Consider the following 16,243-nt stretch of genomic DNA (forward strand, 5'->3'; position numbering starts at 1 on the left):
AGGTGTTCCGCGAACCAGGCAGTCTGATCCAAGACTTCAAGGTGAGTGTCAGAGTGCAGAAGGACCAGTAACATAAGCACTCAAGGAGTAATTTGAGCAAGAACTCAAAAGACTAGAAATTGAGAACATTATCTCTAAGATAGATCTAAGTAATTGGGCTACAGCCATTGTTGTTGTACCTAAGTCAGATGGTAAAGTAAGATTGTGTGGTGATTATAAGCTAACTATAAACCAGGTTCGAGAGGGTAATCTCCCCAATACATTGCCAAATGTAGAAGATGTGTTCATAATGCTGACAGGTAGCCAGATCTTTTCAAAGTTAGATTTCACAAATGTCTACCTACAACTTGAGTTGGATGAAGTGCACAATTCATGCTTGACTATAAACACTCATATAGGCTGACATCAGTTCAATAGGCTATGATTTGGTGTGTCTTCTGCCCCTGCCATTTTCCAGATGGTGATAATCCAGATTTTGCAGGGCATTGAAGTGGTGGTATGTAATTTAGATGAAATACTAATTTCAGCACCAAACAGGCAAATCCATAATAACATTTTGAATGAAGTGCTGAAATGGCTAGAGAAGCACAGAGTACAAGTGACTGCTCACAAGTGTGAGTTATTTCAAAACTCAGTGGAGTACAGGGTAAACAAAGAAGGTTTATATCGAACCAAGGGAAAGCTTGATGCAAATAGAAATGTACCCACTCCCAAGAATGTCTCTGAACTACGATCATTTTTGGGTCTTTTGAATTATTACAGAAAGTTCCTCTCAAGCTTGGCTGCAGTTTTACATCCGCTGACTGTGCTGTTGGAGTGGTCAAAAGAATGCAACACAGCATTCAAAAAGTTTAAGAGCCAGTTGTTAGAGAGTACCATATTTGTTCACTATGACGTTGCTAAGGAGATCAAGCTAGCAATGGACGCCTCTCCATATGGAGTTGGGGCAGTGATCTCTCATGTACTCCATAGTGGGGAGGAGAGGCCAATTGTTTTTGCTTCACGCACTCTCAGTGCCAGTGAGCGAAATTATGTGTAAATTGAAAGGGGCAGCTTTGGCGTTGATTTTTGGGATCAAGAAGTTTCACAAATGCTTGTTGATCATAAGTTTACCATAGTTACTGAGCATAAGCCCCTGATAGCAATCCTCCATTCAAGGTCTCCAGTTCCAACCTTAGCTGCAGCCTGAATGCAGAGATGGGCTTTGATTTTGTCAGCATGTATGATCAGTTGATCACTATAATGCTGATTCTATGTCCAGGTTGCCATCCCCATCACAAGTTACACCCAATAGGGAAGAAGTGTTCTATTTTTTGTACATTGCTGAACCGCCAGTCACAGCTGAAGAGATTGGTATGGCAACCAAACTTAACCTAGTTATGTCAAAGGTGTATGATTACATAGCAAATTGCTGGCCAATCCAGGTATCAGTTGGAAATATTCACCCATACTTCATTCATAGGAATGAATTATCAGTGGATAAAAATTGTATCATGTGGGGAACAAGATTAGTTATCCCAAATAGGTTGGGGTCTAAACTGTTAGGAAATCTTCATGACCAGCACCTGTAAATCTACTTGACCAAGAATTTTTCATGGAGTTACTTATGGTGGAAAGGTTTAGATAAAGATATAGAGTACATCGTCAATCAATGTACAACATGTCAATCAGTGAGCAAGAAACCACTAATAGTATCATTATAGCCATGGAAGGGGCCTCCCAGGGTATGGCAAAGGTTACATGTGGATTTTGCTGAGCTAGAAGGATAGCAATTGTTCATCGTGATATATAGTCATTCGAAATTGGTGGAGGTGTTTCCAATGTGGAAAATAATGTGTAAATCGCAATTTGGTCTGATCTAAATTCTTTCTGCACGTTTGGCCATTTAACAGTTTGATTATAAACACCCTATTCCCTTCCTTGGCCAAAACAGTGCCAGCAACCCACTTGGGACCATGACCTTAATTCAGGACAAACACAGGGCTGTTAATATCAATATCACGTGAAACAGCCGTGCGATCGTGGTACATGTTCTGCCGGTGTCGCTGGGTTTCCACATTATCATTAAGATCCGGATGGACGAGGGAGAGCCTGGTTTTGAGGGCTATTTTCATTAACAATTCTGCCAGGGGAACGCCGGTGAGCTAGTGGGGTCGCGTCCGGTAACTAAGCAGAATGCGTTTCAAGTGGGTCTGCAGGGAGCCGTCCATCACGCGTTTCATGCTCCGCTTGATCGTTACACATGGGCTTAAACGGAGCAGACCTGACATGCTTGATGCCATTATGGGTCATAAACTTGTTGAATTCCGAGCTGGTGAAACACGGTCCATTGTTGCTGACAAGGACATCGGGCAAGCCATGGGTGGTGATCATGGCCTGGAGGCTTTCAATGGTGGCTATGGATGTGCTGGATGACATGATTATGCATTCAATCTATTTGGAGTAAGCATCCACTACTACTAAAAACATCTTTCCTAGGAAGGGACCTGCAAAATCTTCGTGGATCCTGGACCACGGTTTGGAGGGCCAATACCACAGATTCAGTGGAGCCTCCCTCGGTGCATTGCTCAGTTGCGAGCAAGTGTTGCACTGATGCACACATGACTCCAAGTCCCAGTCATTGCTGTACCACCAGATATGCGACCTAGCAATTGCCTTCATCATGACAATGCCTGGGTGGGTACTGTGCAGGTCACATATAAACGTTTCCCTGCCTTTTTTTGGCAAAACCACACTATTACCCCATAAAAGACAATCCGACTTTGCGTCGGTGAAATGGCTTAATTTCATCTTGCATTTCCCTGGGAACGTCCGACCAGTTCCCATTTAGGATGCAACTCTTTACTAATGATAGCACAGGATCCTGGCTGGTCCAGGTCCTGATCTGGTGAGCAGTGACGGGTGACCCCTCGCTCTTACAAGCATTCATGACCAGCAGCAAGTCTGTGGACTGCGCCATTTCAACTCCGGTGGTGGGTAATGGTAGCCCGTTGAGAGCATTGGCACAGTTTTCAGTACCTGGTCTGTGGTGGATAACATAGTCATAAGCGGATAATGTTAGTTCCCATCTTTGGATGCAGGATGAAGCATTGGTATTTACACCTTTGCTCTTTGAAAACAGTGAAATGAGTGGCTTGTGGTCAGTTTCAAGTTCAAACTGAAGTCCAAATAGGTATTGGTGCATTTTCTTAACCCCATATGCACATGCTAACGCCTCTTTCTCGAACATACTATAGGCTCTCTCAGGCTAATACAGAATTCTAGATGCGTATGCAACTGGTTGGAGGTTGCCCGATACATTGGCTTGCTGTAACACACAGCCGAACCCATACGATGAGGTGTCACAAGCTGACACGAAACGTTTACATGGGTCATAGTGTAAAAGTAACTTATTTGAACATAGCAGGTTCGCCTTCTCAAAGGCTGTGTCTTGAGATTTGCCCCAAAGCCAGTCGTCACCCTTACGTAGCAACATGTGCAAAGACTCTAACAACGTGCTCAACCCGGGTAGAAAGTGACCGAAATAGTTGAGGAATCCCAGGAACGAACGCAGCTCCGTCACATTCTGTGGTCTGGGTGCATTCTTGATGGCCTCTGTCTTTGAGTCTGTGGGCCTGATGCCGGCTGCTGCAATCTTTCTCCCCAAAAATTTGACTTCTGGCACCAGGAAAACACACTTGGAGTGTTTCAGCCTGAGTCCCACTCTGTCTAGGTGACTTAGAAATTCTTCCAGGTTGTGTAGGTGTTCGATAGTGCCACGACTGGTGATCAGGCTTTCGTCTTGAAACACAATGGTGCACGGAACAGATTTAAGCAAACTCTCCATGTTTCTCTGGAAAATGGCTGCAGCCAAGCGAATCCCAAAAGGGGCACCTGTGGTATATAAACAGTCCTTTGTGTGTGTTGATGCACGTCAGTCTTTTCGAAGATTCAGCCAGCTCCTGTGTCATGTCGGCGGAGGTTAAGTCCAACTTGGTGAACGACTTCCCCCCTGCTAACTTTGCGATCAGGTCATCCGCCTTGGACTGCGGGTACTGGTCCTATAGTGAGACTCGGTTAATCGTTACCTTGTAGTCTCCGCAGATTCTGACCGTACCATCACTTTTCAACACCGGAACAATTGGACTGGCCCACTCGTTGAACTCAACTGATGACATGATTCCTTTGCATTGGAGTCTGTCCACTTCGATCTCGACTTTCTCCCTCATCATGTATGGAACCGCCCGAGCCTTGTGATGGATGGGCCGTGCATTGGTTCCTAAATGGATCTGTACCTTGGCGCCTGTGAAGTTGCCGATGCCTGGTTCAAATAGCAAAGTAAACTTGCTCAGCACTTGAGCACACGAGGCATCATCCACTGAAGATAGTGCTTTGATGTCGTTCCAATTCCATCTAATTAGCTTGGATGATGTGGAATCTGTATAGGTAGAGCTGCGGAAGTTGTGTACAGATCACCAAACAGTAGTAGTGAGGTTGGGGATAGCATCAAACAGGAAATTAGGGATGCGTGCAATAAAGGTACAGCAGTTATCATGGGCGACTTTAATCTACATATTGATTGGGCTAATCAAACTGGTAGCAATGCAGTGGAGGAAGATTTCGTGGAGTGCATTAGGGATAGTTTTCTAGACCAATATGTCGAGGAACCAACTAGAGGGCTGGCCATCCTAGACTGGGTGATGTGTAATGAGAAGGCACTAATTAACAATCTTGTTGTGTGAGGTCCCTTGGGGAAGAGTGACCATAATATGGTAGAATTCTTTATTAAGATAGAGGGTGACACAGTTAATTCAGAGACTAGAGTCCTGAACTTAAGGACAAGTAACTTCGATGGTATGAGACGTGAATTAGATATAATATACTGGCGAGTGATACTTAAAGGGTTGACGGTGGATAGGCAATGGAAAAATTTAAAGATCACATGGATGAACTTCAACAATTGTACATCCCTGTCTGGAGTAAAAATAAAATGGGGAAGGTAGCTCAACCGTAGCTAACAAGGGAAATTAAGGATAGTGTTAAATCCAAGGAAGAGGCATATAAATTGGCCAGAAAAAGCAGTAAACCTGAGGACTGGTAGAAATTTAGAATTCAGCAGTGGAGGACAAAGGGTTTAATTAGGAGGGAAAAAATAGAGTATGGGTGGAAGCTTGCAGGGAACATAAAAACTGACTGCAAAAGCTTCTATAGATATGTGAAGAGAAAAAGATTAGTGAAGACTGCAAAGTAGGTCCCTTGCAGTCAGAATCAGGTGAATTTATAATGGGGAACAAAAAAATGGCAGACCAATTGAACAAATACTTTGGATTTGTCTTCACGAAGGAAGACACAAATAACTTCCGGAACTACTAGGGATTCGAGGGTCTAGTTAAAAGGAGGAACTGAAGGAAATCCTTATTAGTCACGAAATTGTGTTAGGGAAATTGATGAGATTGAAGGCAGATAAATCCCCAGGGCCTGATAGGCTGCATCCCAGAGTAATTAAGGAAGTGGCCCCAGAAATAGTGGATGCATTGGTGATCATTTTCCAACATTCTATTGACTCTAGATCAGTTCGTATGGATTGGAGGATAGCTAATTTAACACCACTTTTTAAAAAAGGAGGGAGAGAGAAAACAGGGACTTATAGACCGGGTAGCCTGATATCAGTCATGGGGAAAATGTTGGAATCAATTATTAAAGATGAAATAGCAGCGCATTTGGAAAGCAGTGACAGGATCGGTCCAAGTCAGCATGGATTTATGAAAGGGAAATCATGCTTGACAAATCTTCTCGAATTTTTTGAGGATGTAACTACTAGAGTGGACAAGGGAGAATGAGTATTTGGTGTGGTGTATTTGGACTTTCAAAAGGCTTTTGACAAGGTGCCACACAAGAGATTAGTGTGCAAAATTAAAGCACATGGTATTGGGGGTAATGTACTGACATGGATAGAGAACTGCTTGGCAGAGAGGAAGCAGAAAGTTGGAATGAATGGGTCCTTTTCAGAATGGCAGGCAGTGACCAGTGGAGTGCCGCAGAGCTCAGTGCTGGGACCCCAGCTATTTACAATATCAATGATTTCGACAAAGGAATTGAATGTAATATCTCCAAGTTTGTAGATCACACTAAGCTGGCTGGCGGTGTGAGCTGTGAGGAGGATGCGAAGAGGCTGCAGGGTGACTTGGACAGGTTAGGTGAGTGGCAAATGCATGGCAGATGCTGTATAATGTGGATAAATGTGAGGTTATTCACTTTGGTGACAAAAACAGGAAGACAGAATATTATCTGAATGGTGACAGATTTGGAAAAGGGGAGTTGCAACGAGACCTGGGTGTCATGGTACATCAGTCATTGAAGCTTGGCATGCAGGTATAGCAGGCGGTGAAGAAGGCAAATGGCATGTTGGCCTTCATAGCTAGAGGATTTGAGTATCGGAGCAGGGAGGTCTTATTGCAGTTGTCAGGGGCTTGGTGAGGCCTCACCTGGAATATTGTGTTCAGTTTTGGTCTCCTAATCTGATGAAGGACATTCTTGCTATTGAGGGAGTACAGCGAAGGTTCACCAGATTGATTCCCGGGATGGCAGGACTGACATATGAGGAGAAACTGGATCAACTGGGCTAGTATCCACTGGAGTTTAGAAGAATGAGAGGGGATCTCATCGAAACATATACATTTCTGACGGGATTGGACAGGTTAGAGGCAGGAAGAATGTTCCTGTTGCTGGGGAGTTCCAGAACCAGGGGTCACAGTCTAAGAATAAGAGGTAAGCCATTTAGGACCGAGATGAGCAGAAACTTCTTCACTCAGAGAGTCGTTAAGCTGTGGAATTCTCTGCCGCAGAAAGTTGTTGAGTCCAGTTCGTTAGATATATTCAAAAGGGAGTTAGATATGGACCTTACGGCCAAAGGGATCAAGGGGTTTGGAGAGAAAGCAGGAAAGGGGTACTGAGGTTGAATGATCAGCCATGATCTTATTGAATGGTGGTGCAGGCTCGAAGGGCTGAATGGCCTGCTCCTGCATCTATTTCTATGTTTCTATGTTTCTATATAATCTTTTCTAGCCAGCTTCTGCCGAATAGTGTTAGGCCATTGCCTGGAACAATCCACAATGATAAGTCATGCACAGCTCCATCATACGATACCTGCACTGCTGCACTTACAATGACTAGTATGAGCTCTTTGGTGTAGGTACGCAGCTTTGCATTAATCAGGCTCAGTTTGGGCCTTTGTGCCTTATTGCCCCACAGTTTCTCGAAAGCTTTCTGGCTCATTATTGACTGACTCACACACGTGTCCATGGATACTGGAACTCGATTTAATTTGACTTTCAGCATTGTCGGAGGGCTCTTGGTGGTGAAGGTACATACCCCATGCACTTGTTCTTTGGGTTGAGTTGCCTGTACTGCGTGATCCGCGCCGGATCGATCATCCTCTGCCACGTGGTGTGTCGCAGCACGTTTGCACATTCGCTGGAGGTGCCCCATTGTTGCGCAGTGTTTGCACACATCGTGCTTGAATCGACATTGATGGGCCCGATGATTACCCTCGCAGCGCCAACACGGTACTAATGGATTCACATTCACCCCCGATGGCGGACTCTGAGTCATCACAGGTCTTGCAGCCGCAGACATATAGGCCCTGCCATTTGCAGTTCGGCCTGCTAGCGATGTCATTTTATGCACAGTACTTGCCGGTGTGCTTCGATGTTGGGAAGATATCTATTTAGTGTTATTGTCCAAGACCGTGCATGCCTGAGCGATCGCGATGGCCCTGCTTAGATCTAGGGTTTCGGCAGCCAGCAGCTTTCAAAAATGACCTTGTGAGTGATGCCAAGCACGAAAAAGTCCTGCAGCATTTCCCCCAACGTAGCTCCAAAATCGCAAGGTTCCGCGAGGCGCCTCAGGTCGGTGACATAATCCGCCACATCCTGGCCCCCGGAGTGATGGTGCATGTAAAAATGATACCTGGCTATGAGGATACTCTCCTTCGGCTTGAGGTGGTCCCGAACCAGCGTGCACAACTCTGTATATTCCTTCTCTGTTGGTTTTGTTGGTGCGAACAGATTCTTGTTGAGGCCGTATATTTTAGGCTCACAGACGGTGAGGTGAATCGTCCTGCGCTTGTCCGCGTTAGTGACTCCTTCCAGATTGTTGGCCACGAAGTACTGGTCGAGACGCTCGACGAAGGCTTCCCAATCATCCTCTACGAATTTCTCTAATATTTCAACGGCAGCCATGGTTGTGTGATGGTTCGTATTCTGTTACTCGTCGCCAATTGTTATGTATAGAAGAACTCCACGAGGCTGAGTACTGTGAGCTAAACTTAGCGTGTCCTTAGTCTTCTTTATTACAACTCCAGAGTGCCTAAACAACATGGCAGCCAACCTTTTATACTGGCCGTGCACGTGTGTGCTGGTGACCATTAGGACTCCAACAGTTGCACCCTCTGGTGGCAAGTATTACATAGTTACATACATAACAGGTAATCTATTAGCACCCAGTTACCGCCCCCCACAGGCGCTAATGGGAGGAGCAAGCCAGGCGAATTTCTCCCGTTTAGACTTTTGATTGACATTCTTCCATAGTAAAGCAGCGCCTTATTCAAAGAGAGTCCAATGCATTGTAGGATTTCAGCTGGGGCTCAAAATCCATTTCCACAGGACTTTGTAGCAAAACCCAGGAGTGTCGTAAGCCTAAAATAAAAGAATTCGGCCGAGATTTGTAATATATGTGAGTAGAACCAATGAAGGACAGAGACACGATGAGTTGCTAGTCCATGTGCTTGCTTTATTTTGCCAGAACAAACTGAGCATGCTCATACCAAACCATGTGACACACTATGTGATAATACATTACACTGCTTTCCCCCTTTAAAAAAATGTATGTATTCCCCTCTCAAATGCAACAAAACTATTGTCCCACCTTTCCCAGCTTTACATGTATCACATAACAAAAACTCCTGGCTTTTTTTTCTTTGAAATGATCTACAAATCCAGTATAATTACAAGTTTCTAGAACCTTCTTGATCCCTTAGCGAAGGTTTTGTTGTTGAACCTATTTTCGGCCTGTTTCCATCCCATCCTTGTCGGCAAAATGTAATATATGTGGGTAGAACGAATGAAGGACAGATGTACGACGAGTTGCTAATGGGTCAACCAAGGCTCAGTTGGTAGCACCCTTGCCTCTGAGTCAAAAGGTCAGGGTTCAAATCCCACTCCAGAGACTTAAGCACACAAATCTAGGCTGCTACTCCAGCGCAGTACTGAGGGAGTGCTGCAGTGTTGGAGGTGCTGTCTTTTGGATGAAATATTACATCGTGGTCCTGTGTGCTCTCTCAGGTAGACGTAAAAGATCCCATGGCACTATTTCAATGAAGAGGAGGGGAGTTATCCCCGGTATCCTGGTCAATATTTATCCTTCAATCAACATATCAAAAACAAATTACCTGGTCATTATCACATTGCTGTTTCTGGGATTTTGCTGTGCGCAAATTTGCTGCCACATTTCTCACATTACAACAGTGATTGCAGCCCAGAAAGTACTTCATTGGTTGTAAAGCACTTGTGAGATGTCCGGTGGTCGTGAAAGGCGCTATATTTATGCAAGTCTTTCTTTTCTTTAGTCCATGTGCTTTATTAGGTAGAGCAAAGTGAGCATGCTCTCACTAAAGTGTGATGGACTGAGACACTTTCTGATATCTCAGAGACATCACATTGTGTCTTTCCGTTTCCCACCACTGGTTGGCGTGCTTTTGGATTCGGGACAGAGTGAAGAAGCATGCCAGTCATCCATTTTGCTTTATGTCTTTAACTTATTGTTAGTTAGGAATTAGACCTCTGTTAATGTGACCCCTCCAGAACTACAGTTAAGAAAATAATCTCTCTTTATTGCCGCTTTATCCAATTGTTCAGCCATTGTTGTATTATTCCTGATGGTGTATTGCATGAAATCTGGTGATATTCTATTTTTTTGAGCATTATAGTTCACCGCGCGTAATAAAGGATTTGGATTCTGAAGCCCTGATCTTTCGCCATATTCCTTGGTGTTGCGGTTGATGCTAGCTGGCGAGATTAGAGTTATCGCTTGCCGCAAGCTACTTTCTTGCAGTACAGAAACCATGTGACAAACTATGTGATGATACATTGCAACGTTGTTGTGGACGATGTTATGAGAGATAGGTTTAATGGCAAGACTTTTGATCTGCTCTGGCTGTTCAACTTCAAGAAAGTTAACTGAGCTAATCCAAAAAACGATTAAAATACTCAACCACTTTGCCTCACGTATCGCTGTGAAGTGAGGTCTTCTTCACTTATTCATATCAAAGACAAGGAGGGAAGCTGTTTGAATCTACAGACTAATTTACAAGTCGAAGCTGTCCGACCTCAAACCGAGATTCCACAAATTATGTGCTTGCAAACGAGCTCATCCTACTCACTGAGGTAAGGCTGAGTCATCAAGCTTTCTTCAAGTTTATTCAGTAGTGTATTGCTGGTACTGTGCTAGTTATATTGCTTTCGATCTGAAGCTGTATGTTATATTAGCTGAGAAAATGAAATCCTCTTGTTCCATGCAAAAATATTGTGTCTTAGAAAAAGGGTGGGGTGGGGAGGGAGAGATGGGGGCTCCTCAGATCTATATTAAATGATATCTATCAAAGGTGGGTCCATTTCCCCATCGCATCACGATCTTTTGCATCTGTAATCTATTTTTCTCACAATAGCTCCTCACCCCTCGTACAAATCTTCCTCAAATTTGTACACAGTTCTTCACCATACATCTTCATCCAGATCATGAAGTCAGTTCATTTGGCTGGCCCCCAAAACTAATACCTCTCAATTGTCCGCTCCATTAACGACCGATCCAATTCTCTCTGAAATGTTCCCACACTATCTGCCTCTCTGAGCACTCCATACAGCACATTACATAGAATTACAACACAGGAACAGGCCATTGGGCCTAACCTATGCTCCACACAAGCCTCCTCCCATCCCTCTTCATCTGGCCCGATCAGAATATTCTATCATTCCTTTCTCCCTCATGTGTTTATCTTAAAATGCATCTATCTTATTCGCCTCAACCACTCCTTGTGGTAGCGAGTTCCACATTCTCACCACTCTCTGGGTAAAAAATTTCCCCTGAATTCCCTATTGGATTTATTAGTGACTATCTTATATTTCTGGCCCGTAGTTTTGGTCTCCCTCAAAAGTGGAAACATCTCAACTTCTACGCTATCAAACCCTATCATAATCTTAAAGGTCTCTATCAGCTCACCCCTTAGGCTTTTCATTTCTAGAGAAATGAGCTCCAACCAGTTCAATCTGTTCTGACACCTTTTCGTTCTGGTAACATCCTTGTAAATTTATACTGCACCTTCTCCAGTGCCTCTGTATCATTTTTACAATGGTCGGGGCCATAAAAGGAGCGGCGTGTGGCCCAGGGAGCAGTGTGCAGGCCCCTACCTGCGAGAGACCATCAGCGGCAGGTTGGGGCCATGGAGACAGTGTGGTGACGTACCACTTCGAGGTGCGGTGCCAGCTGGTGCAGGAAGACGACGGCAGCAAGGAGTGACGTGGCAGCAAGGTCCAGGTCAGTGATTGGAGCATGGGCAGATAGAGCAGGAGCGGGGAGATCACGGCGAAGGAGGGTGGAGGGATGTGATTGGCGCCCAGGGGAGGCGTGAGTTCGAGGCCAGGGGCCCAGGGGCAGCATGGGCCAGCCCACACTGCGATATGTGCGCACTAGGTCTGTTATATATGTGGTCACGTACAGCCACCAGAGGGCTCATCCCCTAGAGTCCCAAGGGATCCCATAATCCCTTGGGAGCACAGGTATTTAAGGAGGCTTCACAGGTTGGAGAGGCACTCTGGAGACCTGCAATAAAAGATTAAGGTCACAATTTACTTTGAGCTCACAGTGTTCAGTCTGACTCTTTCTCCATACACAACAACTGGCGATGAGATACTGATAACGAACCCAAAGATGCAAAGAACAGTGGGCATCCTGGAGATATTTTCAGAGGGAGATGATTGGGAAACTTTTGTGGAGTGACTCGACCAATACTTCGTGGCCAACGAGCTAGATGGGGAAGAGAACGCTGCCAAATGAAGGGTGATCCTCCTCACCGTCTGAGGGGCACCAACGTATGGCCTCATGAAGAATCTGTTCACTCAAGCGAAACCCACCCAGAAATCGTTCGACGATTTGTGCACACTGGTCCGAGAGCATTTGAACCCGAAGGAAAGTGTTCTGATGGCGAGGTACCGGTTCTACACCTACAAGAGGTCTGAAGGCCAGGAAGTGGCGAGTTATGTCGCCGAGCTAAGATGCCTTGCAGGACATTGCGAATTTGAAGGGCTTTTGGAGCACATGCTCAGAGACTTTTTCGTACTTGGCATTGGCCACGAAACCATACTTCGCAAGCTTTTGACTGTAGAGACCCCAACCTTGAGGAATGCCCAGGCATTCATTGGCACCAGTGACAATACGAAGCAAATCTCTCCGCACACAAGCGCTGCTACAAGTACTGTGAACAATGTGATGTTGTTTTCGAATCATAACGTACAGGGCAGGTCACGCATACCTGCAGCTGCACGTCCGCAGATGACTCAGAATCCACCATCAAGGGTGACGAATGCAAGGCCATTAACACCTTGTTGGCGCTGCGGGGATGATCATCGTTTCCGTTCATGCTGATTCAAAGGGTACGTTTGCAAGGACTGTGGAACAATGGGACACCTCCAACGAGTGTGCAGGCGAGCTGCTAAGCCTGTTAAACCTGCAAACCACCATGTTGCAAAGGAGTACAAATCCACGGAGGATCACGATGAACCAGAGCCTCAGATAGTGGAGGCAGAGGTACATGGGGTGCACACATTCGCCACGAATTGTCCCCCGATAATGCTAAATGTTAAACTAAATGGACTCCCGGTATCAATGGAGCTGGACACGGGTGCGAGCCAGTCCATCATGGGCAAAAAGACTTTTGAAAGGTTGTGGTGCAACAATGCCTCAAGGCCAGTCTTAACTCCAGTTCGCACAAAACTATGAACTTACACGAAAGAATTGATTCCTGTAATCGGCAGTGCTACCATAAAGATCTCCTACGATGGAGCAGTGCACAAGCTACCACTCTGGGTGGTACCGGGCAATGGCCCCACGCTGCTCGGCAGGAGCTGGCTGGGAAAGATACGCTGGAACTGGGACGATGTCCGAGCGCTATCACCCGTTGACGATACTTCGTGTGCCCAGGTCTTAAACAAATTTCCTTCACTGTTCGAACCAGGCATTGGGAAATTCCAAGGAGCAAAAGTGCAGGTCCACCTAATTCCGGGGGTACGACCAACAATCACAAGGCGCGAGCAGCACCGTACATGATGAGAGAAAGGGTAGAGATCGAGCTAGACCGGCTGCAAAGAGAGGGCATCATTTCACCGATCGAGTTCAGCGAGTGGGCCAGTCCTATTGTCCCAGTCCTCAAGGGAGACGGCACTGTCAGAATCTGTGGCGATTACAAAGTAACTATCAATCGTTTCTCCCTGCAGGACCAATACCCACTACCAAAAGTCGACGACCTCTTTGCAACGCTGGCGGGAGGAAAGATGTTCATGAAGCTGGAAGTGATTTCAGCCTACATGACACAGCAACTGGCGGAATCATCGAAGGCTATCACCTGCATCAACAGGCACAAGAGCCTTTTTGTTTATAACAGATGCCCATTTGGAATCCGAACAGCGGTGGCGATATTTCAGAGAAACATGGAAAGTTTACTGAAGTTAGTCACGCACACCATGATCTTCCAGGATGACATCTTGGCCACAGGTTGGAACACAGTCGAGCACCTGCAGAACCTGGAGGAGGTTCTTAGTCGACTCATCCATGTGGGGCTCAGGTTAAAATGCTTGAAGTGCATTTCCCTGGCACCTGAAGTGGAGTTCCTGGGAAGGAGGATTGCGGCGGACGGCATCAGGCCCACCAACGCGAAGATAGAGGCAATCGAGAATGCACCGAGGCCACAGAACGTGACGGAGCTGCTGTCGTTTCTGGGACTCTTGAACTACTTTGGTAACTTCTTACCGGGTCTCAGCACACTGCTAGAACCACGACATGTCTTACTATGAAAAGGGGGCGAATGCCAAGAAAATGCCTTTGTAAAAGCGAGAAAATTGTTATGCTCAAACAAATTGCTTGTGCTGTATGATCCATGTAAGCGTTTGGTATCAGCATGTGATGTGTCGTCATATGGCGTCGGGTGTGTATTGCAACAAGTTAATGATTTCGAGAAACTGCAACTGGTTGCTTATGCATCCAGGAGTCTGTCTAAAACTGAGAGAGCCTACAGCATGATTGAAAAAGAAGCGTTAGCATGTGTCTATGGGGTAAAGAAAATGCATCAATACCTGTTTGAGCTAAAATTCCAATTGGAAACTGACCATAAGCCACTTATATCCCTGTTTTCCGAGAGTAAAGGGATAAATACCAACACATCGGCCCGCATCCAGAGATGGGCGCTCACGTTGTCCGCATACAACTACGCCATCTGCCACAGGCCAGGCACAGAAAACTGCGCCGATGCTCTCAGTAGGCTGCCATTGCCCACCACGGGGGTGGAAATGGCGCAGCCCGCAGATCTAGCCATGGTTATGGAAGCATTTGAGAGTGAGTAATCACCCTTTATTGCCCGGCAGATCAAAAACCTGGACAAACCAGGATCCCTTATTGTCTCCAGTCAAAAGCTGTGTGCTTCACGGGAGCTGGTCCAGTGTCCCAGTGGAAATGCAGGAAGAGATAAAGCCGTTCCACCGGCGCAAAGGTGAAATGTCTATTCAGGCAGACTGCCTTCTGTGGGACAATTGTGTAGTGGTCCCCAAGAAAGGCAGAGAAACCTTCATCAATGATTTCCACAGTACCCACCCAGGCATCGTAATGATGAAAGCGATAGCCAGATCCCACGTGTGGTGGCCCAGTATCGATGCGGACTTAGAGTCCTGCATTCACAGATGTAATACATGCTCGCAGTTAAGCAATGTACCCAGGCAGGCGCCGCTAAGTTTATGTTCTTGGCCCTCCAACCCGTGGTCTAGGGTATACATCGACTGTGCAGGCCCGTTCTTAGGTAAAATGTTCCTTGTGGTTGTGGATTGAACGTGAGATAATGTCGGCTAGCACATCCGCCGCCACTACTGAAAACCTGCGGGCCATGTTTGCCACACACGGCTTACCCGATGTCCTGGTGAGTGACAACGGGCCATGTTTTACCAGTGCTGAATTCAAAGAATTCATGACCCATAACGGGATCAAACATGTCACATCTGCCCCCTTTAAATCAGCATCCAATGGTTAGGCAGAGAGAGCAGTACAAACCATCAAGCAAGGCTTGAAGAGGGTAACTGAAGGCTCACTGCAGACTCGCCTATCCCAAGTCCTGCTTAGCGACCGTACGAGACCCCACTCACTCACTGGGATACCACCTGCCGAACTGCTCATGAAAAGAGCACTTAAGACAAAGCCCTCGTTAGTTCACCCTGATCTACATGAACAGGTAGAGAGCAGGCGGCTTCAACAAAGTGCATACCATGATAGCACAAATGTGTCACGCGATATTGAAATCAATGATCCTGTATTTGTATTAAATTATGGACAAGGTCCCAAGTGGCTTCCCGGCACTGTCGTGGCCATAAAAGGGAGCAGGGTGTTTCAGGTCAAACTTTCAAATGGACTCATTCACCGGAAACATAGAAACATAGAAACATAGAAAATAGGTGCAGGAGTAGGCCATTCGGCCCTTCGAGCCTGCACCACCATTCAATAAGTTAATGGCTGATCATTCCCTCAGTACTCCTTTCCTGCTTTCTCTCCATACCCCTTGATCCCCTTAGCCATTAGGGCCATATCTAACTCCCTCTTGAATATATCCAATGAACTGGCATCAACAACTCCTTCTGTCAGGGAATTCCACAGGTTAACAACTCTCTGAGTGAAGAAGTTTCTCCTCATCTCAGTCCTAAATGGCTTACCCCTTATCCTAAGACTGTGTCCCCTGGTTTTGGGCTTTCCCAACATCGGGAACATTCTTCCTCCATCTAACCTGTCCAGTCCCGTCAGATTCTTATACGTTTCTATGAGATCCCCTCTCATCCTTCTAAACTCCAGTTGATCCAGTCTCTCCTCAAATGTCAGTCCAGCCATCCCGCGAATCAGTCTGGTGAACCTTCGCTGCACTCCCTCAATAGCAAGAACGTCCTTCCTCAGGTTAGGGGAACAA

The sequence above is a fragment of the Pristiophorus japonicus genome, chromosome 4 (assembly GCF_044704955.1).
Source record: "Pristiophorus japonicus isolate sPriJap1 chromosome 4, sPriJap1.hap1, whole genome shotgun sequence".
Taxonomy (NCBI): Eukaryota; Metazoa; Chordata; class Chondrichthyes; family Pristiophoridae; genus Pristiophorus; species Pristiophorus japonicus.